This window comes from Thunnus albacares, chromosome 21 (genome assembly GCF_914725855.1).
Source record: "Thunnus albacares chromosome 21, fThuAlb1.1, whole genome shotgun sequence".
Taxonomy (NCBI): Eukaryota; Metazoa; Chordata; class Actinopteri; order Scombriformes; family Scombridae; genus Thunnus; species Thunnus albacares.
Window position 1 is genome coordinate 12205404 of NC_058126.1, and position 27021 is coordinate 12232424.

The window sequence follows — 27021 nt, forward strand, 5'->3', positions numbered from 1 at the left end:
TGAGATGACAACTTAGTTTGTTGGTCACATCTAAAGAACCATGGATCATTGATTTCATTGCAATGTTGCAGCGCTGCCCTCCCACCCGCCGAGCCACAGTGGAAACTGGCAATGACAAGGCATGTGCACAAATGCACACACACACATGCATGCGCGCACACAAACAAACACATGCCTAATTATAAGCACTGCTTTGCCACAGTCAAACTCCAGTGAAGGATGATGATTTCCTAAAAGGCACAAAATTACAGACAAATAGACAAGATTTTCATTTCAAAATTAAGCATCCACCATGTGAAAATGTGTGATTATGTGCAAAATAATGACCACCAGACGCAAACTTTCATATCATAATAAATCAAGACAGGAGCAATTTGTTCTTGAATATACTAGAAATGGTCAAACGCTTACCTTCACCTGTTCAGAATTCTGATATCATGATTGACATTCAGTTCAGCATCTACATTAATACCATCTCTGCCCTTTAATCCCTGTCTGAGTTTTATGTAGCACCTTACCGGAATCTAAATATCTTCCTTTATGCCACCTCATGAAGTCAAATGATACCACACCTGCCATTCACTAAGCAGCATGGAGACGGAGAGAGGAGGAGTGGTACCTTACCACCTAATGAAAGCCCAGCATACCACTCTTCCACCACTGCCCCCCCCCCACCCCCCTCCCCTCCGAAGCCACCTCCTCACCACTCCAGCCGCTCTCCCCACCCCCACTTTGATATACATGTGTCAAGGCAAAGTGACAAATAGCACATATTAATTAGGCACTAGGCCTGGCGAGATTGCTGTTATTAACGGTGGAAAGGGGTAAGGTTGGATTTAATTGCCTGTGACATCAAAGTCAAGTGACTGGTATTTCAAGCATCATTTAAAATGTTTGATATTGAGGCCATTGTACTCACATAAAGAACATCTAAAAATATAAAGGAGACTGATGGGGAGGAAAATACCTACATGCTTTTGCTGCAGCTATCTGGAAGCTAATAATATCTCTCCGCTGATAAATTCACTAGATCCTGATGGAAAGTATATTGTGGTTGCCCCTGACTGACTATCACTCCCTCTTTCCGATTTGCCATCTACTCTCACGTTCTTCATTCGCTTTTTATATCACTTGTACACTGGGAGGAGGAGAAAAAAAAAAAGAAAAGAAAAAAGAATCATTTCAACATCGAGTACAGACGTGGAGACAGTAAATTTGCTTGGTTGGCTTGGAAAGCAAATGTAATGGTGTTTTTATTACAGAGTGCATCTGTTAAAAAATAAATGAGAAAAGACAAATGGATAAAGCCGTCGTTCCTGTGTTATTACTTTGTGATAGTGTGTGAATGCTAAATAATAGGAGCTTTTGTACAAGATCTGAAGATGAAAACAAGACTAAGCTTGAACAAAAAGGGATTGAGCAAATATTAAATGTAATATCTTTGGGGCATTACAGGCAGAACGGGGGCACTTAATTTCCAGTGTTGTATAAATAAAATTAAATGTTTAACGGGTCAAAAACACAGATTTAACTGTTACCTAAATTTTCCATGTTGAAAAAGACTTCTATAATCGGCTGTGTGTCATGATGACTGATTATTTGGGGCCCCTATCAGATTGTAGACAGTGCTTTTAGCTGTTAACTGTTGCCATGGCAATGCTGTTCTCCTGTTGGGCGTTCTGCTAACCCTGAAATTAGTGCCGAGGTGTGGCGCCACCCCAAACTGCGCTGTACTCCTTCACTGAGCCTGCCCTGATTTGCTGTCCACAGAAACCCAAAAACCTGTTGAAAAGATAAGCCCCTGACGCTCCCCTGGAGGCAGTTGCCGGCTAGACGCCTCGGCACTCCAAGCAAGGCAGGTGAAAGTGATAAACAGCAGATATACTCCAATAGTGAGAATCATAACGATCACAGTCTGTAGTCCTTTTAAAGGTTTTAGAGCTTTCCTTGGATATGGGACAGTTCTAGATGCTTCTAACATCTGCATGTAGCAGCCATTTCACTTTTACCATCAGGCATGAACCGTCTGAAATAAGCCCCAATGGGGTCTCTACAGCAGTCCATTCAGACCACTGCTGTCACGCTCCTGTCCACATCAATCTGAGGCCCTGCTCAGTGGAGGGCTTATAAAAGCTGAACACTGGTCATTACAGGACATGGTGGCCATGTTGAAAGCTGCACTTCCTCTTTATCTCATCCCAGTCTGGTCTCTCATTTAGCAAGGCACAGCAACTTTTCGCAGCGATGACTTCATCCTTCTTCATTTTAATAGCCCGTTAATGCTAACATCGTCAGTACCTCCGCTCTGCATGGAAATAACCAAACCCAGTAGATGGAGTGCCATTTCTCGGCATTTGTGCACGCAATAAGACACACCAGGTGCGCTCAGTCTCAAATTAGCTGATCAACAGGGAGGCAAAACTGGCATCCTGATGATCCCAGGCGCCAGCATGGCACATCATTTAGAAAATGGCCTATTATTTTTGTGCAAGCATTAAAAATAATTTACTGTCTTTAAAGTCTTTGATTTCCCCAAAGACATGACAAAATGTACAACAACTTGACATAGGGTTTATAGTGCTGCAAACTAAACAAAACACTGGAAAGGAAACTTAAAAACACCTACTAGTTATGTAGCTTATGAAATGTGAATTTAATACTGCGTGTGGTGTTAAGCTAAGTTTTCAAAGGGTGTAACATTAGAGTCAAAACAGTGCATACGCTGTAGATGATGTGGGGGGAGAAACATTCAGCTGCTTTGGATTATACACATTTTAAAAGAATTACACACTTTTTAACAATCAACTTTCCGACCATTTGTAGAACATTTTCTGAATCACATTTGCTTCCTGTTCCATCAGTGCATATGGTCAAACCATGTGTTCTCACCATGCATATCAAGTCTTTTTTTAGGGTTAGGGTTAGTTACATGCCGTGGTGTTGCTCCTGACCATGATGTTACAGTTTATACTTGCTTCCTTCAGGGACATTACGGAGTGACTATGCGTGTCAAAGTGAGAGACCAGATTAAATAAACATACAACATAATTATTAACACAAAGATATAGTTAAATGTGGTTCTCATTTCTGTGCACAACTCAATTCTGTGCAATATACATATTTTTATTGTTTTGTGTGTAAAACTACTCAGAGAGACTATCAGCGCTCATCACAGGTTCGTATCTGCATTGTGTCTCATGCAGTGATGAGCTGGATGATATACTGACAAAGAAACAAAGAGAGAACGACAGTGTGAGAGGCCAGTTAGCCACATTGCAGTCAGGGGCCACTTGGAGAGGTGAAAAAGGGGAAATACATATTGATAAGATGCGGTGGTAGGCCCCTGTAGTCCCTTTCCCAAGACAGGCCACAGACTGGAATTATAATGAGTGGGATTAACACCCCCTACCACTGCTGTTTCTAACCCCTCAGCCCCCCTACCCACCCCTCAACACACACACACACACACACACACATAAAACACACACACACACACACACATTTGTTCCCCACAAGCACTTCTACTCTAGGATCTGCCCTGCACGAAGGACAGCAAGCCAAGTGCCAGTGAGGAACATACTGACGTTAATTAACAACATCTGACACAGATGCCACGCTTGTACTCGCTCGAGAGGTGGTCCAGCACATTATTTCATTTTGGTTATTTCCTTTCATTTTTTTCCTCCCCTTTTTCTCTCCTTGCTTGATTCACTTAATCTCCTTGACATGCTGTCCTCTCTTTGCGTTAGGGATGCAAGGTTTGAACTGGCTTTGAATGCAATTAACTTTCCCCTTGTCAGGCACTTTTGTTTAATTTTGAATAACCCTTTGCTCATAATAAGGAAGCTATAAAAATCTCATAGCAGAGATACATGTGGTGATATTCATTGACATTCACACCTTGCTTTTCTCTAATCTATTTGCTCTCTCTGATACCCCAAATATTGTGACACCAGACACAACATCGAGGCCCCCGTATTGAGGCCGGTTCGCTCGGTGCACCACCCAGAAGCACGTTCACAAAGAAGAGCCATTTCACAACACGGCTCAGGAGGCAAAAGTCAAGCTTTCAATCAAAGGTAGCAAAAGAAAAGGCCCTCAGACGTTTGGTAATTAGCCCGCACTTCTACTGTGCTGGAGTTACACCATGCCAACACAAAGAGTGCAAGTGACACATATGCTCAATCCCGTATCTGCACCACTAATCAGCCGACCTCAAACTAAAATAGATGTGTGACTTGTCTGCAGACGTGTTGATAAGTGGCACATATGTCAGACCATTATTTGTGATGCAACTCGGAGAGAGAAGGAGCACGCCGAGCCAGTATACTGTACAAGAACAAAGAGCAGAGGTGAGGATGGGTAATAATCCCTTGCTGTCTTGGGGGACCATTCACCCATCAGGGGCCCTGCATGCGTTCTCGCTGAAAGTCTGAGGAGATGTGGCATTTTCTAAACTGGCCAGACACTTTCTGCCTCCTCTGCTGTTTCTCTTTGGTGGCAAGAATGACCCGGATTCCCTCCTGACCTGCCTCTGGTAATGACCGTCGTACATCATGTCTTAAGTGCTGCAGCCCTCGTCGGCTGATGTCGCTGGCCTGTCCAGTGCTCATTTCCATCTGACCCACCGAGTCCTGGACTGGGGCCACGGCAGGGAAATTAAACATGCATCATGTGATTCATCTTCTGAATGACTCCCACCTCATAAGGGACCTGACCACTGGGGATAAATAATCACAAAGGACCTTGATGGCTCTCCTGTCTGTCCATGTGTCAGCCAGTGATGCTGAGACTTTGTTATGATTTGTTCAACAAGCAAGAAATGTATTATTGTCATACTAGACATGTGAGTGCAGAAGGTCTGCAATTCAAATATGATCATTACTGACCAAAGCAAGTAATAATCAGCTCAAACCTTCCAGACAACCTGCAAGAACAGCTTTGAATTTCACTCATCGGTGATCAATAATATCATATTTGCTGACATGTTGACAGTTTTAATTTCTCCTGAGCTGGAGGATAAAACACCTGTCAATATTACCAGAAAAGTCCACAACCCCAGAAGCTGAAGGGGTGGGGCTGCTCAAACGTTATGCTGCCGCCACCTGCTGGTAAGCAGCTTTTGAACCCGTCTCCCCCTCCCCTTTTCTGCCATTCAAACTCACCAACCCCCCAAAGTAACCAACAGTAAAATTTCACTCTTGCCTCAGCTCCACTCCGCAGCCTTTTTACAAACCCCAAAGCTGAATGGATAAGTGTTTATTTTTTAGCTCTTAAAAAATATTTCCTTTCACCTTTTAAAAACTTGTCTGGGTTGTCCACATAGTTTGAGCAGAAATATAGGCCTGTGTAATTCTATCATGCACGGAGATGGCTGTAGACAGGATGGGGTTGCAGATATGGAGGTCAGAAGATAGACAAATGGACAGTTTCAACTTAGGCAACTTTAATTATTCTAGCAGACGCAATCACACATCTCTCACACTGATGACGCACCTGATGAAGAGGCCATTGTGCCTGCACAAAGGCCACGTGTTTTCCTTAAATCTCTTTAAGTCACCACTCGACACACTCCTGGGCTCCTGAGGCACCACACTGTATCTACAGCAGGCCTGAGTCCAGGAACAGACAAAGAGACTTCTCAACCATTTATCTTAAAACTGCCACATTACTCTAAACACTGTCTTTTCAATCGAATAAAACAAATTCTAGTGCTCTCACTAATGGTCACATCGAATATTGACCACGGGAGGTAAGTCTAACAAAATTAGTATGCAAAAGACCTGCCCTCGCGAGGCCTATAATTTCCTTGCAAATGATTTCTGTATTTGAGGATGAATCGAAAAAAAAAAAAAAAAAAGAAACCAGACAATGGCATTTTGAGCGTGCATGCGTGTGCAGCCTCCCAATAGAAGTTGCATTTAAATAACTTAACCCGCGACAGCAGGTGGGATTGGGACGAAATAAGGTAAAATGCAGAGTGGAAAGATCCGACACTCTGCATCTTTGATATTTAGTTGATAGGCGTTGGCATGACGCCCCGACGGTGTGAGCTGAGGACAAAAACAAGTGCCTCAGAGACCGTCAGCTATAAGAAAGCCCTGCATTTTTGCTCTTTAGCCTACATTATGTGCAGCGGGCAGAGTGGCTGTGGCATGCTGTGACATCTTTTTCATGAGTTAACTTAATTAAACGTATATCCGCCTTTACATTGTTTTGTCCAGACAGACTTGTCAGACTGCCTCTTAGGGAAAAAAAAAGCTTTAATTTTCTAAGAAAAAAAACCGAAAAAATGTAGTACTTGTACGCCTTAATAATCTAATAATAATAATGATGATGATAATAATAATAATAGTAATAATAATAATTCTTTTAACTGACTTTTTGGAAAGTATCTCGTCATTTTGCTGAGCCGCACAGGCCTATAGGCTTCACGCAAGGCAGCATTTATTCTGACCACGAGTCTATGAATGTTAATTGCACCGTTTCCGAATCATAAATACTAACATAAATCACCGGACTATACAATATTATGCTCTACTTTTTATGTCCCCTACGTGGTCCGCAGGAGTACATCCCCATCACTATAAATCACATCCCTGCAGCTTCCAGCACTGTTGCAGGGACTGAGCAGTGCCCGCGCACTTTCCACTGCTCACAGACCATTTCACGGTGTTAATTTTAATGTACATAAAGGATGAAGCTGTGGCTCCCATGTTCGATGTCCGTTTGGTAATCAATCACGATTCACAATGTACATCATGTTATATTAAAATCCGACCAGGGTAATTTCTGTGATCAGTCATTGAAATAAACGAAGGCATAGGGATTCGTTAGAACTGTAATAAAATGTGAATAATAATAATTATTATTATTATTAACTACTACTAATTATTATTGTTATTATTACTGTAAAATAAATTTCCCATTTGAGAGACATTATTTCAGCTTTAATTTTAAGAATTACTGTTTGACTATTTATTTAAAATGTAAGCAATTGACAAGCAGTCAAAATATATTAACACGTGTTAAAACGTGTAGACACTGACTGTGATGGAGAAACATTTTATGGGGAATCTGTTCTGCAATTTTTGCAAGTTTTTGACATCTTTTGAAATTAAAATATAAATTAGTTCAATTCCAAATTTTTTTGACACCACTGAGATGATCTGTTCTACTTGGCTCCCATATTTTTAATTAAAATTAAAAAAAAAAAAAAGGTTTTCTGCATTAAATGCAAATTGTAGGTTTTTAATCATTTCACATTAATTTTAGGGTCATAACTTATTAATTCTTCATAAAACCAAACTGTTTCTCACAACAATAAAAACTGAAATTTAGGTCAAATCAGCCTGCTTTTAACTTTTTAAAGATGCAATGTCTGTGAGCATATTGTAAGAAACACTTTGTCTCAGGGCTACCAATACCAACAACTCTATTTATTATTTGGTATAATTTAACTCTGATTTCTGATTTATAAATCACTTTAAAGAATATGAGAGAGTAGGTTTTAAACATGTCACCAATACAACAACAATTTTAATTCCAAGACAAATGATTATTATTGTATTCCATGTATTGAGAATACAAGGATTAGCTTTCCTTTAACCAAACTACATGTATGTTTTGGCTGTTTTGTTCTGTCCTGCATACAACAGTAGTGAGCACAGCAGAGTGGGCGCCTTAGCCCTCCAGTGTACATGTCTCTCTATGTGTCTGTGTCATAACCTCCATCAGGGTTTCATATTTCCCTCTCCCCTCATCTGTCCCAGCATGGTAGCCTTAATATGCATGTCTCCGTACCGACACGCTCTGACTAAATGGCCACATTTGCACATCTTTTTTGCAGCCTATGTCCAATCCCCTCGCTCCGTTAATGCGAGTTAATTTCTTCCCCCAAAATAATACTTTCCTTGGAAAGTGCTACATCATTTATTCTGAGGACTTCGGTGAACTTCTTTGAAAAATTAATGCCTTTAATTTTGGTTGATGGCAACATCAGTACAGCTCTGTAAATTGCACTTTAATGAGATTTTGCTACAGGGGATAATCTGCAACTGACAGAAAAAACATCTTGAAAACATCTGTAGACCTATGATTTCACTCTGACGATTCTACCCCCTGTAAATCTCTGAGCTGAGGGATGAGCAGAAAAATGGTTGCTTGATAAGTACAACTTTATGATCCAAACTGTTAAAAGTTAAATTATAAGAAGTAAACTTAGAGTATGCCTTATCACTAGTCTGAATGAGTAAATAGGATGGGAGGCAGAAGGAAGACCTCAATAAGATGATTACTGGAACTTGTGGACAGTGAAAATAATATTCATTATCACCTTGTGTCCGCTATAACATGCTCGAATAAACATAACTTATAAATTTCAAAACATCAAACACTCAGCAAGCAGTATGTGGACCAAATAAGAAAATCATAAAGCAAACAAAAATTTACAGTCTGATGTCAAGATCAAAAGATTGTCCAGACTGATCAAGAACGAGAACAGCCAGCCAACTTTTGCATCTGATGATAAGAAGAAGAAGAAAAAAAAATTCCATGCAGATATTTAACATTTGATCATAAAAAACCACAGCGCTTCCACCCTTGCAACCAATCCAAATTGAGCCCATCTGAAGCGCTTTGGTGTAGATTGCCTTCCTTGGGGTGTCTGGACAAAGTCACATGGCCCAGTAACTCTTCCAAGGAGACAGATTTGGACGCCGTCCAGCAAAAGTATAGAGCAGATCATCTGCAGCCCGAGCTAAGCCAAAGTCCCCCCAAATTAAAGCTGACACATTCAATCTCGTCAACATGGTATTTTTTTTTAATGTGTCTTTCTCACACTGTCACCTGATCTCTTTACAGCGCCATGAGACTATGTTAATCTAATCTCTTTTAAAGGTTGGTTTTTTCCTTCTCTTTTTACAGCTTTAACACCACTGCTCTCCATTCAATATAGAGAGGAGTGGCAAAGAGAATCTGCAAGGTGAACTATGAATGTCTCATTACTCTTTTACAGATGTGTTCAAAATTTCCACCTGGTCTGTATTTTCCTCATTCTCTCTTTATTTCCCTGTCTATGTTTTGTCTGCCTCTCGCTTGCTCTTGCTGTCATGGAAACAAAAGCTTGCCTAAGCTAATTACAGACCAGACAGCAAACTGCAAGGTGGGATGTAGTGAGGAATGCTTGTTCTCATAATGAATGCAATGCTGGATTGGAGGCAAGTGATGGAGTCCCACCCTGTCTGATTTGGTCCTGCTTTTTGAAATTCCTGACATTTATTGGCCCATCCTCATTCAATCTGTAAAGAGCTTAATGTTTTCCATGTGCAACCTCACAACCCTGCAGCAGAGGAAGACATGTTTCCAAATGTTTCATGGTGAGGGTTTGTCTCCTTTGAAAGCTGCTCCTTCACTCAGATTCCCCCCGTCTCACCCCTGATAACAAAAAAAGTACACACCCTACCTTGACAATTTGAGAAAAGAGAAAACAGTTCCTACTGGGGGCTGAAGAGAGATTTTAAAGAGTTGTACCAAACTGAAAGGTGTTACAGTAAATGGTTTCATACTTGGAGTGGGAACGAGGTAGGGCGACCGTGCCTTTCCTAACCACTTGTGTTTTCACCAACTTCTTTTTTCCCCAAGAGTGACACAATTAAATCAGCTCCAGTGATTGGTGCTGCGGTCAGTGCCAAGTTGGGATCACGCTCCCAGCACGGTCCTGGGTCTTCAGCGGTTTGAGCAGACAACTCTTGTCTGGTTGGTGGCCGGGCCGCGCTGTCGGGATGGCAACACCTGTCAGCGCCAGGCGCATTCATGCCAGCATCTCACTAGGAGCCCCTGAACCCAAAAGAAATGACGGCCTTGTGCTGCATAAATGTGGCATCTCTCCTCACCGCAGACATTTCAACGAAAATACACAGAGCTCAGCCACTGAGAGCAGTGTGGAAATACAGTGTGTATTTGTGTGTGTGTGTGTGTGTGTATGTGATCACATGCCCATGTTGTGCAAGTCGGTTTTGGTCTCTTGCTCTCCCTCTCTGTCTCTCGCATGATTTCCCTGACTTGGGCTCCCCAGGGGTTAGTCATCTTGGTCATCAGCTCCACTCGCAGGTCAATTGTAGCAGCAAGCGGTCGGCCAAACAATGCAGAAAAAAAAACGTTATAGCCATGATCCATCGCCGTGCTCGTATCACCAGCGCATGACAAGATCAGACCAGAAAGCTGGCTATAAACAAGCCAATGAGTGGTATGAGAGATTTGCTGAAGCACTTAAAATGGATGAAGAAAAACAGAGAAATAGAAACCATCTATATATAAATGCATCAAGCGTGCCTCTGTGAATCTGTGAGTGACTGCAGCAGGCTTTTTTTTTTTTTTCTAGCTGATCTCCAGTAGGGGAAACAGTCCTTCCGGGGCAAATTAACTGGAGAGCCTTTGCACACAGGCCCCATAGACTAATGAAGAGGCCCAGAGGATATTTGCAGGGTCACACAAAGGAGGTGGTATAGATGCTGAATGAAAATTGGGCATTAAGCGGGATGCCACGGGTAGCTTCAGACTACTGCAGGCCTTCCTTCCAGGGAATCATCACTGAAAGAGGATTGCTGCACTATTTTTTATTTATTAAATTTTCTTTCAAGAAATGAGATGATTATTCACAGAATATCTTCATGTTTAGTAGCGAAACTGTCATCATTTCTTTTACCCTGCAGACCCACGAAAAGAAAAATTAACATTTATTCGGGGCCAGAGGACTTTTATTGGCTCCATATGCAGACAGCAAACCCACAGGAAATTTCAATTTGAAGCCACTTAACTTCAGCACTATTGCAGTCGTCTCCAACAATGAGGCATTTAGGTTTTAAGTATTAAGAGTGAATCCCAGAATGCCAGTGTCAAATACTGTATACCAGCCAATTGCAGTGGCCACGAGGCATCACCGTGAACGCTGGCATCCACTGATGTTTTACAACACGGCTAGTTACAAAAGGATTCCAGCTGTTTTCCCAATATGAGGTCAAATGAAATTAATAACACTGACCATACATTTTCTGCTTAGTCCCACAAGCTATTGTGATTCAGAAACCTGTGGTGTAATATCACAGGAATAGTTGAGTTACTAAATGGGGGGTTTTTAATAATATTTAAATCCTGTTCTTGTCATTTCTTTTTATCTACATACAATCTAAAATGCCTACATATTAAAATCATATGCAACTGTGCATCCTTGGCACATCCTTTGCTACAATATAAAATACAGTTTACTTTTTCAACATGAATATGCTGTGTAGCCATTTTACAATGGAGATATTACTCAATTGTTCATCAAAATTTGGATTTTTTTTTTCCTCAGCTGAAAAGAAGCTGCAATTACAGAATATAACTATCCGTTTACTTGATGAATTTTATTCCACTGTGTTGTTTGATAAATAAGGAAATACATCAAAGCTTTGCACTATGTATAGTAATTAAAGTGAAAAATACTGTCACAATGTAAATCCTTAATTGGACTCCTAGAGAGATATTGAAAATTTGTCTTTAATAATAGGTGATGACTCGAGGACAGAAAAACAAAGCGTGTTGAAATGTGGCTCTGGAAGTTCAATTAATCACAGCATAGAAAACAACCAATTTAGCATAGCTCATTCAGGGAATCACCAGGCTCAGGTAATGCACTTTTAATCATCACACTTCTGCATCTCACTACAACAGTAAAAAGAGAAAGTCGACTCACACACTCTGGGAGGATAATATTTCTCTTGTTGTTGCAAAATGCTCCGTTTTAATAAGGGACAATTAATAGAGAGTCAATAAGAGCTCTGCGATCCTTGCACTTCACTTGTGGCGTTTGTGCTGTTCGTTATGCAGGTATTGAGCTGGTGAGTCGGTCGTCTGCAGACTGTAAATATCTCAAGTAAAATGTATGTCAGTGAGTCCATAAAGTGTCAAGCATCTGGTCAGGACCTTATTAGCAGGGGTCAATCAAATCATATGTGCGAATTGACCTTGCATTCCTTCGCTTTGACAAATTAGAGCGGTGCACTTGGTAAAACAATCTCGCATCAAAGATAAAAAGTTTTCTGGTGTTTACTATTCTCTCATTAGCAACGCTCCCAGCCATCTGTGAAGTGCCGCAAACACACCTGCTTCACCCTGGGCTTGTAATGGCTTTTCTCAATGTGCATGTGGGTCTCCAACTATCTCAAGGAGAGAGGGCTGTTATAGACCTGTCATTCCAGGATCATCAACCAGACGCACAGCACCTTGTATTCCACTCGCATAATTATGGATATTGTAAAGCATTCAAAATGATCAATTTAGCAGGCTCTGTCACCAGAGGAGTTATTAAGCCACTTTGTGTTGATTTCAATGTTCATAATGTGGTGTATTAAAGCGCACCCAACTGTGTGAATTTTGAGCTCTGTTGCACAACATGGACTTGTACAGCTTGAGGCAGGAGATGCAAGTATATTTGTTAGCAGAGCAATTTTAAGAAATACCCATTTCGTTTGGATTGAGACCAAAATCAACAAAATCTCTAATAGCATTACGATTCTGCCAACCAAAATTGTCGATCTATTCAAATTCTGCACTTCAGTCGTTTTTCAGATGGATTTATGTGACGAGGAGAGCGTTGGATATCTGAGAATAGACTTTTGTTCATTATTGAAGGCAAATTGGATGGTCCTTATGGGGTGTCAACTTACTAGAGGTTAAAAGGACGTCTAACTGCATGCATTGTAGCTGAACGACTCATTTTTGAATACGAACTCTTAATAAACGTCGCCACCTTTGAAGTCTCACACTTTAAACTTAAATGCCTGACGAAACAAGAGGCAGTGAACCACATCAGGTGCTGGAGATGAATGAACTCCAGCAAATGAACTTTGGCGAGACCCCTCTGGATCCTTTGAACTTGCTATAGGGTCTGTTTCTGGTCTGTCAGGGGAGAGAGCAGTGTTGTGGTCACTCTGTGGTATGGTCATCAGGCTTTGGCCCCTCCGTTCCTCTCTGCCAATGTATCTGTTTCCAAATGGGACTGACGCAGGCCTTAGACGTACCCTGCTGAGGTCCTCTGAAACCAGAGACCCTTGAAGTGGACGTCTGCCTGTGTCCAGTCTGCTCCCAGATACCCCTTCAGATCCAAGGACTCCAAATGTGGCCTGCTGCATGAAGACATTTTGGACACAGCCTGGTTGGTTGTGTATGTCCCTGCCCCCGACGCCTTGGCCCTCTACACACCACCACCACCACCACCTCCTCTACCATGCTAACCACCAGCAGCTTCATGCAGACCAGGGAGCAGACCACCCTGGGCTGGTCAGCAACCCCTGCTTACACCTGCCATAAAACTTAAAAGCTACAGTCTCATCCCCCAGCTTTGAAGTGTTCAAAGCATAGCTTAGTGACCTTTGATGCGACTTTGGCTGCAACACATGTTTTGCACCCATGTATAAACGCAGGCCTCTCAGTAGACAAGGCGGGATTGTTTACCTACATGTGCGAAACGTAAGGGCCAATGCATGGCAACCATGCATGGAGCCTCTATTCCCACACGTCAACTTCTCTTTGGTGAGAAACAGACATAAGTCTAACCGGACACTGCTTTGAGCCAACATTTTCAGCTACCATGTGTTCAGCATTACTTAAACCACTTTCTCCGTGCCCCCATACTGTCCACTAGGCCACAATCTTTCAAAGGTATGGATCAATCAACTTTGACATTATGTTGCATATGTGAAAAGTAGCAAAAATACTTATACGTACTTATGTGTACTTTTTGTTACTCACTGAACTGTGTGTAATACTACACTGAGTATCAAAAACTGAAATGTACCAAAAGCAAGTCTTGTTGAATTCCTGGCCTTGTTAATTATTCTTCATCATACTTTTTGTAATCACACTTTGCCATTTTATTTAGGCAAAGTTCTCATATGGCTGCTTGTGTTTAGACATGTAATGTGCAATTTTTTTTTGCTTCTTTTTTTAAATGAACAAAGGGTTTCGTGGAAAACATTTGATATTCTGCAAAGTATTGTTTAAGTATAATATTGTGTTACTTTATTGAGGTATTTTCATTTTGTACATTTTCTACACCACTGTTATCCTCACCATATTTGAGCGGACAATATTGTACTTTTTACTCCTACATTTCTTGAAATTACAAGTTAGCATACATGTGATAAGCTCATAAAATACATGACTTTTGACTAAAACACTCAATGGGATATCAAGTTGTAGAAGCTCCACCTCGATCAACTACAACATTAAAATGTTCCTCACACATAAATAAATCAATATTATAACTCATTGAAATACCCATTTTTTATATCAAGTTCTTTAACTCTTGATACTTTAAGTAAATGTTGCTGAAAATACTTTTGCACCTTTAGTTTTATTTGTATGTGTAATGAAGTATTTCTACATAGTCTTAATTAAATGGTGTGAAAACTTCTCCCACCTCTATTTATGTCACTTTCAGCGTCTAATCAAAGCAATACTAGACTCCAAATGCATGTAAATTATATGTACAAACGTAGTAAGTTCTGTGACATGCAAAATACTTTGACATGACTTCCATAATATGTGGACATTGGTTTTTTTTTCAGTCCAAATTAAAGTGTGATGAGTTATTGGTATCTGCAGGCATCTTAAACCTGTGCACAGTTACAACTGTAATCATGTTTACGGTGCACATGTCAAGGATTATATTTTACACTCTGCCTCTTCCTCTCTCACAGATAGCCTTCCACCGTTCACTGTACATTAGAAATAGCTGGCTGTTTTACAAGGCATTAAATATTTGACAGAACAGTAAGCTCATAATTACACAAGACCATGGCTGTGTATAAATGTCAAACAAAGCAGGCTGATATACAGCTGGCCATGGGGTTTACATGCTTCACATGCTAGTGTCTGAATGACAGGGCTCAAGATGATGTAATTATAACACGAGAGGCTTTATAAGTGCGTGCACCGTCACAGTATGCACACGGAGTTAAAATAGCATACGCTCGAGTCTGGAATAACCTGCTAGCAAAACATAGGGTCCCCCTTTATTTACACAATGTGTGCAGGACCTGCTGTGCATCGTGTAAGTACACCAACAATGAATCTCAGTTACAGTTCAAATAGTGCACATAGGAGAAGGTGAAACCTAATCAGACAGCAGTGCTTTCTGATTTTTCTGTCTTTTTTTTATTTTTTTTTATTCACTGCCTCCGCCAATCAGAAAAGTGGCAGTCCTGATGTCAGTCCTGTCCCCCCGCTCTGTGGAGCCAGAGGAGCTGGCCTTTTGCTAACTATAGACTGAGAAATCCCGAGCGCGTTTCTTTTGGCCTTAGGGCGGCTGTGCGGCCCACACAAATGTTGATGAGGATGAAATGGCCCGACTGTGTGGTGTCTGCACTGTGACCTATGGAATGTGCCTTCAAAGAGGATTCTCAGGCTGTTTCTCAGAGGTTTTGAGTCCCACGGCACTATGTTAAACCAGCATTTATTCACATGGGTTTACCCTGCAGTTTTATAAGTGGGCTTTGACATGGATGTTGCGATATGAAATGTCATACCGGTTCATTTTCATTACCTTTCCTGCCACCTCTGTCCCTACTGTTTGTTTCAAACATCCGCTCAGTTTGTCCCACTCATTCCAGTCGCCCAAGGCCTGACAGATAGCACTCATTTCAACTATTTGTTCGGTGCATGTCATAGACCTTCACACAGAGGATGTACAACGGTCCAGGCAGGAAGGCAGAGCAACATGAGCGACGCATAATCCGTATCGCTCTTCAGTTCCAAAATGCCAGGACGTGGCGAGTACACAGCACATAAGACAGGACAGCAATGCCATGACACCAAACATTAAAACAGTATGAGCGAGAAGCTGTCAAGTGTGGCTGTCAACACCTCTATTTCAGCAGACATGACGGGCCCTTTAAACCTTGATGGATATAAATCAGGAGGCCATTTTGAAACAACAGGGTCATATTCAGTCCTTGTTGAAAGTGTGTGTCCACATAAACCTTGCCAGCATGGGACTCCCCGAGGGCACGCAGGCCTCCCATTCCTATCTCTTGCCAGGCAACACATTTAATATCTAATTCTTCTAATTGTATCTGTTAATACCTCATTACTGGTAATTAAAATAGTTGGCTTTTAAACAGATTTCAGCTGCTTTTGCTTTACTTTGAAGAATTGGTTTTTTGGAAAGCATTTAAACACAGAAATCCAAGTTATGAGGAAGAAATGAAGGAAGGTCAGAAAATGCTGTTTAGGGCCTTAAACACTAAAACAAGCAGAAATAACTCATATAGTGTGAAAAATTGAGAAAGCACATGTTCCTAAAACTGTTTTTGGTACTGTAGTGTTACAGATGATCATATGGGGGAAAAAAACCACGGTGTAAAAATAGTATTTTGCATATACTGATGAAATTAGGTAGTAGATAAGAAGCTTGAATATGATACGCAGTGAGAAATAAGATCTGTATGCAGGTTAAACAGGTGAGCAAACTCTTTCCTGCTTATTAAAAGGTGACTAAACTTAAGTGGGTTTATCCATCCACTCCATCCCTGGTTAGGAAGGGAAATCAAGCACAACAACAAAACTTCCGTTCTTTCTCTAAATCTTCCCGACCCCTCTTTCAGAAATTTCCAGCCCCTTCATTCCTTTCACTCCAATGGGACTCTACGGAGAGCCTTTGTACTCCGCAGATCAGGCTGTGTCCGCTACTCCCACTCCTTTCAATAGAGAGTAAGAGGACTGCTAAGGGCTGGAACGACAGTGTTACCCATGCAAGCAGAACATCCCTCTCTTTTTGTGCAGTGGGTTGGTGAGGGGGCAGTGGGAAGGATGCGGTCAGTCTGCTCCGGGATAATAGAGGGCTGGGCAGCTGCCTTTGCCACAACAAAGGGACTAGTCTCCTGTTAGTCCTGTTTACTTTAGTGTTGTTTCTATGCCTCCTGCGTGTCAAGGTACCTGAAAGGGCGTATGGATAAAATGTGCTTATAGCCTTACAATTGAGACATTTCAGCCAGCAGCCTCCCGGCTCTTGTCGGGTTTATTATCAGCGGGGGAAAAAAATACAACTAGAAACTTTAACGTGACTTTATTTTGATTCCAGATGTGCTGCTATTTTGCAAACCGCAAAGTTTGCGCATATATAAAGGAAAGTGGGCCAAAAAATAGCCTAATAGTTATTGGCTCTTGATCCGTTAACATGTGATTATGGGTTGCAGACCATCCTAAAATGTAATTCTTCATGGGAGAATTGTCTATTTGTCTCCAAATGGTGTGTTCTTAATGTAAAAAAAAAAAAAAAATTCTCCATTGGTCGTGAAACATTGATGAGCGAAAGTAAGTTTGAAACATGAATCATTCGCTTAAAAAAAAATATGGCTCCTAATTTACTAATGCAGCAGAAAGCAATAACATATAACTTACTATTAAGAAACTTAAGTGAAAAGAGCTTTTAAGGCCACTTTCAAAGAGACAGGCTGCAGAAACGGGTCTCCAAAATCTTGCCAAATCGCCAACACTTAAGAGTCAACATCGTCTATCTTTTCTTCACGCAAAAAGCCTCCTTGAGCCGAGCCTTTGATCCCTTTGATTTCCCCCCTCCTTTTTCTTACGCCGGATCTGTTATGCGCTAAAATTCTTTAGTTTCCCATAGAAACGTGTCTTTTCCGCGGGGATATTGATGTTTTTTTCCTCGCAGGGGTTATGATATGGTGAATCAGAATCTAAAAGCCAGGGGACAATACTTGCATTCATGCTTGTTTTTTTTTTTTTTTTGTGCGTGCGTGTGTGTGTGTGTGTGTGTGTGTGTGTGTCTTTGTATGGTTTTGTCTCGTTGTTCAAATCCTCATTTCTCAAATGAATACAAATATTTATTCTGTGAATGTCTGAGCTCCAGTCACCTCGCATGCTTTTCAATTATTAGTGTCTTTGTTGGAGCAGCAGGTTCCAGAGACAAGACAAGCCTCTCTCTCTCCCTCTCTCTCTCCCTCTCTCTCTCTCTCTCTCTTGCTCTCTCTCTCTCTCTTGCTCTCTCTCTCTCTGTCCTACTCACACACAAACACACAATTTGACTTAACGCACCTGTTACGCGTGTTTTTATTCAGCTTAGCCCCTCACTTTAAAAAAAAAAGACAAAGTTTCTGAATTTATCAGTAAGTCACTGACATATCTGGCACAGGCACGCGCACAGTTTGGAGAAGTTATTGATCTTGAATGCTTCTCTAATGTGAATAATTACGGTTTCTATCTTAAATCTCGACAAAAACAATAAAAATCTGCAACATCCAATTTGATTATGCTAAAGCACATTAGCACCCTGCCCATGTTTAGGAAATATTTCCCCCCCAGACATGGATCACAGATGCTCACTGGAAGAATACTGAAGGGAACCGACTTGGCCACAGCTAGAAGCTTCAAATTCCTCCAGTTGGGGTATTAAATCGACACCCAGGCCTTTCTCCGCCTCTCCTCCCTCTCCTTTCTGCGGGCTGACATGTCTGATAGACCACGCTTTCTCTCCGCATTGTCGCCCTGTCATCTCAACAATGTACATCTTCGGGACACCAATTTTAGAAGCCTTTGATCTGCAGACCGAAAGGAACAAAGTTATGGAGAGAGGGAGATGATAGAGGAGGATTTTTTTTTTCCTTCTCTTCTCTTCTCTCTCGCCAGTCCAAGTTTGAAAAAGCAGCAAGACAGAAAATTGATTATGAGTACAACCCATAAAGAATAAGTGCAACATTTCATATCATTCAGAGGACTCTCTCCTCTCATCTCACACAAAAAAAGTGAATTTTACACATTAAATTTATTAAACTAACCAAAAGTCCTACAGGATACATAGAAGTGTAATATGTTTACAGTGCAACTGCATGATGTTTTTGCAAAGATTCTGACAAACATTTGTTTCCACAGTCAGTTTTATCCTCTTCTTAAGGGAAAAACAACAGTCTATAGCCTGATGTTTCTGTGCAAAGAGTAAAAACAGAGTGAGCAAGTGTGAGACTGCAGTAACTCAATTTGCAGCTCTATCTTCAGGCTAAATGATAGGCATATGAAATTCCACACATTCCCTTTGTGCCTTCATGGCCGCCAGAGTCTCCATTTCAAATCTGCCCCAAACATTAATTATGATATTCCTCAAGTCTCTCAAGAGCTTTAACATTTGACACAGTCTGAGCAATCCTCGTTTTCACCCTCTGATCTTCACCTGAGAGCCGCACTGAGAAGATACAGAAGTGAATACTGTAAAAGGGTGCAAAAGCTCCTCTCTGGGGGTAACACTCATTCCCCTGAAATGTGTTGCTGGCTGCCTTTGTGGTGCTCAAGTACTATTAGTAACAGTTTATTGGTGCCAGAATATTCCAAATACACCTTTTCAGGGCACTGCATCAGTGGCAGCTAACTGTGAAGGAGCAAAGCGGATCCTTTGATGCTCGCAGCCTGTTTTGCTGCACAAGTGGTCTGAGGTCATGAGTTAAGAGTTATCTCTGTGTACACTTAGAAGAGCAAAAAATGATTAACTTTGCGAGGTGGTGAGTGCAGCTTGAGGCGCTAAAAGCTGAAAAAACTAAAAACAAATTTGTTCTGTGGCGTATCACTGACCATATTTCTGCATAATTCAAGGTTTTTTTTAGGCTTATTTAACATTGGTGACCTTAAGAAGGAGGCTGTGTAGTGAATTTACAGGACGCCTAGTGAATTAAGAAAGCATGCGCCTGAATGCAGCTGCAACTTTTTTTTTTTTTGTTGACATTTATGCATGTCAACCCTCATCAATCCAGCTATTCATTTTTAAACCATAAGTTGGATGCGCCTCATTCTTGCGGCGCACAACACCTCTTTGAATTCCAAAGATACAAATTAACATCACATGTAGGCTAGTTAAACATCACACATGTTAATCTCTGCAGTGCAAAATTACAGATAAAAAAAAGTTTTTAAAAAAATGGCAACACCTCCAACACTCAGCAGTGTAATTATCATCATATAGAGTCATTTGATGATGATGAAGAAAAAAAAGGGGGCTTCTGCTGTCTCTGTTTTCTATGTCACCTCACATGCTGCCACTCATGATAAATGAACCTGCTCCCCTATAGGCTGCGAGCAACGCCATCATGTCCCTCCTGTCATAAACAGCAGTCTTTTACTGGCTCCGTTAGTGTTTCTATCGCTCCCAAGCAACTTTCCCGCAGTTTACTGAGTGCTGAGAGTAACTGCAGCAAGGCTGAAGGCAGAAATAAAGATACTGTGAAAACTGACAAGTAGAGTGTTACAACGTGTCAAAAGCTTGTTGGAAGGAGGGCCAAAACCCGCTACGCTGTTAGTGTGTGGATGTTGTTGAAGAGCTGCATGCATCAAAATAACTCCTCCAGTGATGCGGCCAAATATGAGAGCGATGAATATATGTCTCTGAGAATTTTTATTCAAGCATATTAGATGTAAGCATCACCATATTTATTGATCGCTGTTTTCCCATAATCCTGTTTTCAGAAGAAATTCAAAACCTACATGCATGGATTTGGGTTTATTGATCAGTTTTGCATTGATGTTTATGTTTTCTGAAGCTTTTAAGTTTATGAATTGCATTGTTTCATTAAAAAAATAAGGTTCTTTATGTTTCTAGAATATTATTACAGAAAAAAAGATCCGCCTGTCATACTCTTTATTTACACACTGTAGGGGAATACGTCAGGAGGCCTAATTTTGCTATTTAAGTCTCACACTATGGCTGCCGGAAGTCATGATACGGTTATTTTAATGCATTTTACGAATGTATAAATTATGTCATTTACACTATTTTTATTTGGTCTTCATGTAGACCACCTCTGTGTGTGTTAGCTCTATTTATAACTGACTGTAGGCCGGTGTTTGTTTACAGCCAACTCTTGAGAGAGCAATGACAGAAACCTGGAAGAATCCCACCTCCGAGAGCTCCACTGACCCGTGTGTCCATCCAGCAGAGATGTAGGTAGACCTATGAATGGTGACCAGTTCATCCCTCCCTGCAATGTGACGCAAGTGAGTCTAGGTTTTAAACATGGTTACAGCACGCGGGGGCGGGAAATTAATCAGAAACTACACTCTTTTTTTAAAAATTAGTGTCAGGTTTTAAGATAATTTCTACAAGGTTTGTCCACTTTTTCTATTCACCCTACTCTGTTTCAGTGTTTTAGGTTTTTTTTGTTGTTTTTTTGTGAGCAAATCACTAAAAAAAAAAAAAAAAAAGTTTACAAACACCTATAAGCCATTTGACGTCCTCTCCACTCCGTCTGACTGCGAAACATCCATCCGCTCAATGGGACGTGTCACGGCAGCGCATGTCCCCTCACAAAAGACAATTGTGATTTAGACAAACATTGGGGGAAAACATAAAGGCAAAGGTCAAGTCCTCTTTCAGTTCAAGTGTGCTCCGATTCACCTACAACACAACGGGGACAAAGAGTTGCAGCTACCTCCGTTTCTAAAGGGGATGTGATTACCCGCCTCGTCAGTGAAAGAGGAAGACGCTGATTCTCTACCTGATTCAGATGAAAATAAGAGGAAGAGTATTCTCCACAAATCAGCAGCAGATTTTTTTTTTCACCCTAAAAGGCACCCCCCCCCTCTCCTCCTTCCCCACTCCCCCCCCCTCCCTCATTCTCCACTTCTCACCAACACACACAAGAAAAAAAGAGAAAGAGAGAGAAATTGCAACCTAAATTCTAGATATAATAAACATATTATTATTGTTATTATTATTGTTCTAATTATTACACCCGAAAAAATATACATTTTCTACAATTTAAGAATTATGTCGTGTGTGTGTGTGTGTATTTTTTTTTTTGTTTTTTTGTAGCCTATTATTATTGCAAGTTCAATTATTTCTAGAACAGAGGGATTAGAAGAATAAGTAGTGTTAATTGCGCGGCAGGTATAACGAGCAGGTCTAATCCTTCTTCCCCCCTCTTTGTATTGAGTTTTTGTGGGCTTAATGAGTGGCAGGTAGGGCTGCTTCCTGCTTTCTCACATGCTCAAATAGGCCTCTCACTGCTTGCAGTCCTGGACCCTGGCTGTGTACAGGAAACAATTGATTTTGAGCATAAAGTTAATTATGCCTAGAAATTAGACAGCCTTAACGTTGGGTAAGGACTCAGAAGGTTGATTTCCTGACAGCTCTTAACACACTGACTAACACATATCATTCACGCATGTGCGTTTCACTATAGACTGTGCAGCAATATGAGGGGAAAACGACACTTACCTTGACTCCTCCTGCACTGGTTATGCTTATTTTCGTCTATATATATAAATAATTATATATATAAATATATATTCCTCAAAATAACAATACTTGTAGTCAATTGTATCCAGCCTCAATAGTGAATTTGGAGAACTACATGGAGAAAAATCCTTTGGGCTTGGTTGTACCCTGGTCTGAGTAGTTTCCTAGGTTACACAAATCAGTATTATGATGATAGACTAAGCTCAAAGAATGTCCCAGTGGTCGGCTTATTATTGAAACCAAGAAAAAAAATCTTATTGAAACTTTTCTTTTGATGAATATACTCATGGACAAGGAGGATAAGCCTCGCATAGCGTCTTCTGCGCTGAAGTAGGCCTATGAATTAAAAAAAAGAAGAAGAAGAAAAAAAGAAAAAGTCCTGCTTTGTGTTTCTTTGAGCAGAATCAAGTGCCTGTAATTTTTTTTTTTAGTGTTTTTGAAGATTCTCCAAATAATACAAAATAGGAGTTTTTCCACACAAATAGTATTATTATAATAATAATAATTATTGGTGTTTATTTATTATTATTATCCTTATTATTACTGCAGCTGAAATGAACAGGGCTAATAAAGTTTTCATGTGCAGATAAAGACCGGCTGACCTCTCTGAGAGGGACTTTAGCCTACATATGGTTTACCCGTCAAACTGAAATTGCCTGCAGCTGAAAGGTTTTTCTTTAATTCTATTACCGGACTTGTGCTCGCTTTGTTTCAATACTGTCGCATCAAGATGATTGACAAAGTAATAAACGCGTCATGTTGCTGCATCTGATTATGCTGCGGCATTTGCATTGGACATTGAGAGGAATATGACAACCTTGACACACTGGGGATTTGCTCTGTCAAATAAACACGTCTCCAAGGATCTATATTGTTGCGGTGACAATACCCCCCCTCTCTCACACACACACCCCCCCCTCTTTCATTGAATTTCAAAAGTTCGTGTATGTTTTGATCAACAGTGATTTTTTGTGTGTGTGTGTGTGTATATGTGGGAGATTCGCAGCATTGGCAAGGCTTGGGTCAAAAAACTAAAGAAATAATATGAGCGAATGAATAAATAAATGCTCGGCCTGAGCGGAAATTAAACTCTACACTGCCGACACTGTTCCATAATTAATATCTCCCCCCCCCCCCCTCTCCCTCCTTTCCGCCTCCGCTTCCTCTTTCTTCGTTGCACAGGTTCAGTCCTCCAAGCGCCTCTTGACGTTGTAGTGGTCACACAAGCTGCGTGCACTGCAAAAAAATACCCACTGTAACAAATCAGACATTACACAGCGTTTACATTTTATTTATCCCCTTTTCTATTAAAGTGAGTGGGAAAATATCCAAGTAGGATCATTTCACTTCTGTCAAACTTGTTCCAAAAATGATCTGACTCTTAAGAAATTGCGCAAAAAAATAGGAAAAATAATTTAAATGTACTTTTAAGAACAAATAATATGTTTTTGTGAATCTTTTTGTGCAGTGTAATGCTGCTGGAATTTTTTATACTCCTTTAATAAAATCCCAAACTCACTTTTTTTTTTATAATCTTACTACCATTTAATACTTTTTTACACAGGCTAGTGGCATTATAGATGGAGGCCATTTATATCCCATGGCGTGCCCACCTACAGCAGGTGATCCTGATGTCGTAACGTGTCAGCGGTGGCCTGACATAAGTATAATAATAGTTAATAGAGCGTGATAGAGAGAATGGTATTAAACCTAACAAAGATGTGTCAAAAGCAAAAGTCTATGTCTTCATTAGCTTGATCTCCAAGGACCGTCGAACATTTCATTAGTTTGTAATTTATGAATGTTTGACAAATATTAAAGAGTATGTAAATATGAGAAGGCATAATGTCTTTCCTGCGGGAGATGGCGAAATGACCCAAAGTCTTCGATACTGCTACACTGATCACATGCATTATGTTGCTTCTCAAACTGTGCATTTGCTTGTCTGTTTGGAACATATTTCCCATCTGACGTGTGAAATAGTGCAGATAAACCAATGATTCATAATGTTGGCAGCATTTGCATCCCTTAATACTCTGTGTTATTTTGATATATGATGATATACTGTCGCTTTTATCGAGTGTAGAAACGCACTTTTGCCATTATGGATTTGGCTAAATCAGTAGGAGGGTTATTTTTTGTCCTAAAACGGTCCATTTCCTTGTTTGTGAACCACTTCCAGCGCAGAATAGTAAAATCGTTATTTCATTTTCATTTCATCAGCTCAGCTCTTTTTTTATGTGTAAAACCTTCCTCATCCAGGAAAACTTTAGGAATAAGGCATCTGGAGACTTAAGATTTCTGTTTCTGTTTTTTGTTTTGTTTTTTTTGTTTTGTTTTTTAAAAAAAAGTATTTTTGTTGAATTTCCACGAATCCTAACACACCTGTTCGCAACGACTCCTGGTTATGTCGAACACTGTCGGATCATAGGGGTCAAGGGAAGATGATAAATTCAAGTTATGATAAATTACTGTACGTCAGATCGACTTAATCGCCACAGGGCAAGTCCTCAAATTCATAATCATTTATTCTACATGATGCATGGCCCACTTTTATCAATCTGAAGTTTGAGAATGTGGAGCCTTGTAAACGAAACTGCACAGTTAGTGCTGAACTATTAATATATGCATTCATAAAGTTTTAAAATGTTAAATATATTTATGAAAAACGGAGAAATAATTTTAAAAAAAGACGACTACTGTAGGTCTGTTAGAGCTGTGCGGAAATGAGCAGGAAGGAATCTAGTGCGCCATCAGATTACTGTTTACACTTTGGCTGCTGCTGAAAGAATCGCGCGTTTTTAATTCCCCATATTTTTCCTTCCTCTTCATATGCACACATGGTCTCTGAATGGACCCGGACAATATGTAGATCTATACGTTTCCTCGAGTTGTCCCAACAAGTTCTTCCGCATATGTGGAATTGCTTTGCGATAATAAAAGAAGTCATCAGAAGCTCTGCTAACTAGATAGTCTTCAGTTCAGACTGCGAGATCAAATGAGAGCAGGAGATCTTAGATCAAAAGAGACCCAAATAAGCGGGTCGCTGATTCATTCATGCAGCTGCATTGAGACCAAGGCCAACAGGCGTATCATACACTGAAAGGGAGCTGCTATTCAGGGTGCAGGTGTGAAGTATGTGGCACATTCTGCCATATAATGTGGAGGTTGTTAGAAATCCGTGTTCGGGCCTATAGGCTACTAGGGGGCTGATTCGCATTGGAGGGAGCCCGCTCATCTATCTGGAAGTAAAATAACTCAGTTTCCTGAAATCTGTGGATGACGGTAATCCTAAAATCTAGGGGAGCGTGGTGGAGGTGAAGGGGTGGGGGTGAAAGGGAGTCTATAAGGTCTTATTGGCACTGACTTTTTTTTTTTTTTTTTCTCCTCCAGGTTCTCCGGATAGTGACTTATGTGAGGTTTGCCTGCTATATACAAAGCTACCGCAGGGGTGTAGCCTTAAACCTTAAACCTGCCTTAACTCTGCTCGCCCACCTTTTTTATATGCGGAATACAGTTAATTTAGCTTTAAAGGTTGTCATAAATCTTTATGACGGAAGCTCGTGGTAGCCTATACATCACAGCCTTGTGATCTTGTAAATCCCTTCGGAAACTAACCTTGGATGTTATCAGAATAATATATTCAATATTCATGACAAGCTTTATGGTTGCAGTTAACTGGCGGGCGTGCATAGTTTGGCCTTTAACACCACTTCTGCACAAGAAATAAAGTGTAATGCTCCTTTACTAAGAAAAAAATGAAGAAAACCCAATAAATCTCCGAGCCAAGTTATGCAACGGGACACTTTTCTTAATTATTTTGCCATATTTAATACAAAGCGTATTTATTTATATATTGACTATAATAAATAGTAAAATCAATGTGTGTTTTTTCCATCAGTGTCTGCAGAATGTCAGCTCTATTATAACAGCTCCTGTCCTGTTTTTCCGGTCTGTTTCTGGCAGGTCTACTGCACCTGTCTGTCTGTCTTTCTCTTTATTTTCAATGCCAATTTCGGCCACTTCATTCCTGATAATTATGACCTGGTTGGTGTTGGAGGTGCTGATGGTGGTGTTGGAGCGTGGGGTGGGCGTGGAGGGAAGAGGGAGGGGGTGGGTCGTTGAGGGTGGTGAGGGGGAGGAGAGGGGGTGGGGGTGGGGGGTGGGGGGGGTGTGTGGGGAGGGAGTGAGGTTTTTACTCCTAGCCTGCTAATCCCCCTATTAAAAGGGCTTTGTTCAATAATGCCGGACAGTTTCCGGAAGTAGGATTACCGCCTCCATTATTTTACAAAGAAATGATATTTCACACTCAAATGAGCCTTAGGATGCAGCCGTGGTGGTGAGAGGGCCTTTCAAGAAATGAAATGGATTCATTTTCTTTTTCTTTTTTTTTCCGTTGCGCTTTGGAAGTTCAAAACCTCCTCCTTCTTTTCTTTTTTTAGCATAGTTATTGTGAATATGTATTTCCTTAGGAACTACATCGCCGTCATCAGTTTCCTGTTTTGCTTCTTGGAGTGAACTGGCATTCGCGTTGCAGCTCAAGTGGAGGCTCTCTCTTTCTCTCGCTCCTTCTCTCCCTCTCTCTCTCTCTGTCTGTCTGTCTCTCCCTTCTGTCACACACACGCACCTGTTCTTGATTCTTGACCCCAAAGCTGATATCAGATCAGAGGTTGTCACTCAGCTGAAGGTGGGAAGCCCCCGATGAGTGAACCCAACGGGATCAGTTGTTAAAGATCCTC

The 27021-nt window shown here is 40.8% G+C and overlaps 1 long non-coding RNA gene across 1 annotated transcript in view; it reads left to right on the forward strand.

Moving 5' to 3' along the window:
- LOC122972166 overlaps nt 1–26071 on the forward strand; it is a 309118-nt gene extending 283047 nt beyond the window's left edge. The window contains exons 2-3 of the long non-coding RNA XR_006399662.1: nt 20900–21039; nt 25676–26071. This is a non-coding gene — a long non-coding RNA (uncharacterized LOC122972166). The remainder of the gene's footprint in view (nt 1–20899; nt 21040–25675) is intronic.
- Nucleotides 26072–27021: the final 950 nt, after the last annotated feature.